This window comes from Chrysochloris asiatica, unplaced genomic scaffold (genome assembly GCF_000296735.1).
Source record: "Chrysochloris asiatica unplaced genomic scaffold, ChrAsi1.0 scaffold00138, whole genome shotgun sequence".
Lineage (NCBI taxonomy): Eukaryota > Metazoa > Chordata > Mammalia > Afrosoricida > Chrysochloridae > Chrysochloris > Chrysochloris asiatica.
This window is the reverse complement of record NW_006408656.1, coordinates 8138698-8143847: the sequence shown is the minus strand read 5'-3', so window position 1 is coordinate 8143847 and position 5150 is coordinate 8138698.

The following is a 5150-nucleotide window of genomic DNA, read 5'->3' as shown; positions in this document are numbered from 1 at the left end:
TGATGTTTAGTGCATTAACAGGAGTGTGTAACCATTATTTCTTTTTAGTTCTAGAACTTTTTATCATCCAAAAAGGCACCTCCCCCACTCCTGTGCCAATACCCTTTAAGCAATCACTCTCTAGCTCCCCCTGCTACCTTCCCTGACACCTTAAATTTACTCTCTGTCTCTGGAATTAACCTATTCTGGGAACTGGTTGCTTTCACTTAAAGGAGCCCTGTTGATGAAGTAGTTAAACTCTTCAGTTGCTAGTCCTAAAAGGTCAATGGTTCAGACTCACCAGTTGCTTGGAGAGAGAGAGAAAAAAAAAATGCATACCAAACCATTTGCCAATTTAACAAGTTTTATATTTAACATTTCTCTGCTATTCATAAGGTTTTTAGTGACTAAATATTCAGAAGTAGTTCGTCCACTCCTTCTTTCTAGTCTGTCTTCATCTGGAAGCTCATCTGAAACCTGTCCACCATGGGACCCTGCTGGTATTTAAAATACCAGTGGCATAGCTTTCAGAATCACAGCAACTCATAAGCTACCACAGTACAACAAACTGACAGATGAGTGGTGGTATTTTCAGTAACTTCATATGCATGCAAAAGCTGGACAGTGAATAAGGAAGACCGTAGAAGAATTGATGCTTTTGAGTTATGGTGTTGGAGGAGAATATTGAAAGTGCCATAGGCTGCCAAAAGAACCAACAGATCTGTGTTGGAAGAAGTGCAGCCAGATTGCTCCTTGGAGGCCAAGATGGCCAAACTGTGTCTCTCATACTTTGGACATATTGTCAAGAGGGACCAGTCACTGGAGAAGGATATCCTATTTGGTAAGGTAGAAGAAGGTCAGAGAAAAAGAGGAAGACCCCCAATGAGATAGATTGGCCAAGAGGCAGCATCGATGGACTCAAGCGTGGCAACAGTAGTGTGGTTGGCCCAGGACCAGGCAGTGTTTCATTCTGTTGTGCATAAGGTTGCTATGAGTTAGTCCCAACTCCATGGCACCTAACAACAAACAACAAATATTTAACGTTGGAGTCCTGGTGTGGTGCTGTGGATTAATGTGCTAACCTGCACAGTCAGTTTGAACTGCAAGGTTGGTGGTTCAAGCTCACCAGTCGCTCCTTGGAAACCCTCTAGAGGGTCGCTCTGGGTCAGAACCAACTCAATGACACTTAATAGCAACAACAAATATTTAATGTTCAATAATATTGATTATATTCTTCATATTGTACAACCATTCTCATAATCCTTTTCCTGATTATTCCATCACCATTACCAAAAACTCAATGTCCCATAAGTCAAAAACTCCCCTCCTTCCCATTCCTGATAACCACTAACAAGCTTTGTTTTCTATATATTTGCTTACCTTAGGAGTCTTGGTGGCATAGTTGTTAAGCTGTCAGCTGCTAACTGAAAGTTTGGTGGTTTGAACCCTCAAGCTGCTCTGGGAGAAAGATGTGACAGTCTGCTTCTGTTAAGATTTATAGACGTGGAAACTCAATGGGACTGTTCTACTCTATCCTATAGAGTTGCTATGAGTTAGAATCAATAATTCAGTGGTAGCAGATTTTTTTTTTTTAAACTTATGTAAGATTGCACAGTATTTGTCCTTTTATGACTGATTTCATGCAGCGTAATGTTTCCAAAGTTTATGTTGTGGTACATATTAGAACTTCTCTTTATGGCTGAGTAGCATTCCATTGTATACATAGACTGCATTTTATCTATTTATCTGTTGGTGTGAGTATTTTTGTTTCTTTTGGTGCCATAGGGTAAGCACTGGACTGCTAACCAAAATGTTGGCATTTCAAACCCATCAATGTTCCTCAGAAACCGTATATTTTGGTTCACTATGAGTTGGAATGGACTTTATGGCCCTTAGTAACAACAATATTATAATTATAGTTATTTTTTGCTACATGTATCCTGAACTGGAAGGGAATTTTATCTGACTTTTCCAAATAGGAATGAGTGAAGAGGCAACAAAACTTACTTAACATTTGAGTCAAAGATTTCTCTCTCTCATGGAAAGAGAAAGGCTGTGTGCTGGCGGCCAGGAGACTGGCTTCCAGGGTATGCCCTGGGGTTATTTAAATGATTATGTATTCCTGCATGTTTTTTTCTTATACACGCGTTGACTGACATGGGTGGTGGTGCAGGCAATATACAACCAGAGGGAGGTTGGCAGAGGAAAGATGGGGGTGGCAGGAGACACAGGTTTGGAATGCGGTGGTTGGAGTGAATAGAGGTTAACTGTTAGTACATGGAGGGGATTGCAACCATATAATGAAGCAAAGTATATGATTTGTTGAATTTGAAACTAATGATCTGCTCTGTAAACCTACACTCGAGTCACAATTAAAAGTTTTAAAAAAATATTTAACTCTTTTGTTACGGTTGATGATTTTCTAATAATTGATAACCCTAAATCCAGAAATTAGAAGCAGATTTGCATTAATCAGTTTATCTTTGGCAGAAACCAGTATATCATTAATGCTTAATTCATTCCTAAGAACTGCAAGGCAATAGTGCCATTTGTTATAGCTGCAATTTAGATAATTTTTCTTCATTCTACCCTGTTATGAGGCATTTACTGTAAATATCACAATCAGAATTTTTTGAAAACTGGGACCAGGGAAGCCTACTTTTCATATTTAATCATGCACAGTTGATGTATTGCTGTTGTTTATTGCTATTTTTAATGCTTATTGCATCTTGGCTTTATGGGTTGGTCAAATGAAGAAGATAGATGAGAATAGGAGATTAGAGTATTTATTTAGAATATTAACTTACAGTGAAAGTTGTACCGTCTTGAACTGGTTAATATATGTATTATGTCAGGTTTTTAGATGGATCTAACCATTTCGTTGTGTCATGATAGTAACCCTGGTGGCACAGTGGCTAAGTTGCTAACTGAAAGATTGGTGGTCTGAACCTATCCAGTAACTACATGGGAGAAAAGACCTGGCAGTCTGTTCCTGTAAAAATTGCAGTGCAGAAAACTTTGAGGATGGTGTCTGCACGTGTGTTGCTATGAGTTGGAACCAATTCGATGACCCCTAGCGACAATAGCTTTAAGCAGAACATACAGAAAACTATATGCAAGTCTAAATCTGGTTATTTTATTAGAAAATGAAGCAATGAGAAATTCAATTCTCTCCTGAAGGTCCCCTTTCCCCATACTGCTCAGCTTTGTTCTGTACACCTCCTCTGGGGAACCCTCCTATCTTTTGTGATGCTTCTGTGCCTTTGCCCATTCTCTGACCTGTGCCTCATGTGCCTCTAGGTTAGTTTGTGATTCCTCAAAGCTTTTAAGTCTCTCAGGCTGATTTAATCACCCCTTCTTTTGGGCTTTTAAAAATATTTTACATAGTTTCATAGTAACACTTATTCTGCTATACTTTAGAAAAATGTTCATAAATATTTTTAAAGCAGTGAATATACATGGTAAATAAAATTGAACAGCACAGAAGTAAATGTGAAATGTCTTCCCCGCTTCTGTTCCCCAAAGACAGTCACTGATACTTCTTTCTCTAATATTGACACATAATTTTTTTAAATTAATTTTTTTTTATTCCAAGTGAGTATATCCTACTAGTATTTTTACGTATGCCCCATCTCCTAAGGTAACACATGTCTACCCTCTAACCAGTGAATTGCTCTCCCTTCCCTTCCATCCCTGATAACTATCAAATAATTTTTTTTTTTTAAGTATGAAAACTTTTTCTTGATTTTTTACAGTAGTAGTTGTTGTTACGTGCCGTTGAGTCAGTTCCAACCCATAGCAACCCTGTATAGAGTGTTTGAGGAGCTACTGGTGAGACTAAACTACTGACCACGACTTTGCAGTTCAGTGCATTAACCCACAGCACCATACCAGGACTCCCTTTTTATAATTGTGGTCTAATACAATATTTGTCCTTTCGTGATTGACTAATTTCTCTTCCAGGTTTATCAATGGTATGAGGTGTTTCGCAGAGTCATTGTTATTCTTCACTGTTGCATAGTGTTCCATTGTGTATATGTACCAAAGTTTGTTTATCCATTCTTCTGTTGATAGGTGTTTACAGTTGTGAATAATATTGCAGTGAACATGGGTGTCTTAGGCTGGATTCTCTAGAGAAGCAAAACCAGTGAAACATATATATGTTTTTATGTATTTTTACGTGTATGTATAAAGAGAAGTTTATATCAAGGAAATGACATACACAGTTATAGAGGTGGAAGAGTCCCACGTCCGATTCAGAAGAACCAAAATTGGCAGGTTAGATGGCATGCATGCATGCATGCAGATCGATAGGTAAGAAGGACTCCCAGGCTGCTGAGGACTCCCAGGATTGACAGGTCACTGACTCAAGTTTAAAGAACCAGAGGTCAGAGGATGAGCCAGATACAAGATCCAGATTCAGCAGAGAGCAAGCAAGCTTTGCCTGAGTGTCTTTTATCTTGGAGACAGTCTATATAACCCTGTTACAGCAGTTTTAGATTCAAGAGTGTCACAGCAGCTCTTGATCCATCTTTGAAGAAATCGAGGCTACTCGGAGAGGTGAAGCAGAGTTTCAGAATTTATTAAGCTAGCTGGCTCAGAGGAGCTAGCTTCTCTAGATTCTGAGCTCTGAATATAGGGCAGTGCAGACTTATATGGGGTCAGAATCTAGGAGGCGTTAGGTTGCGGACCTGTTTGAAGATAGGAGAGAACCAGAGGCTTGGTTCCGCTCAGGAACCTGATTAACATTCTAGTTTGACTCTTGGGTGGAGAGGATTGGTCCAACTCAGTAACCTGATTAACATTCTAGTTTGACTCTTGGGTGGAGAGGATTGGTCCAACTCAGTAACCTGATTAACATTCTAGTTTGACTCCTGGGTGGAAAGGATTGGTCCCCCTCAGTAACCTGATTAACATTTTAGCTTGTCTCCTGGGTGGAGAGGACAGCGAATGTTTTTACCTTTTCCTGTTCACCCCTGAGGAAACTTCCTTTCAGTTGATAGACTGCTCATAGCAGACCTCATCATAGAGTTGATTACACCATACTAGATTTTGTTGTGGGAATAAATACATTTCAACTGCCAAGCCACTGAGAATCCTGGTTAAGTCAAGTTGACACAAAACCTTTACTATCACAATGTTGTTGTTGTTGTTGTTATGTGCCATCGAGT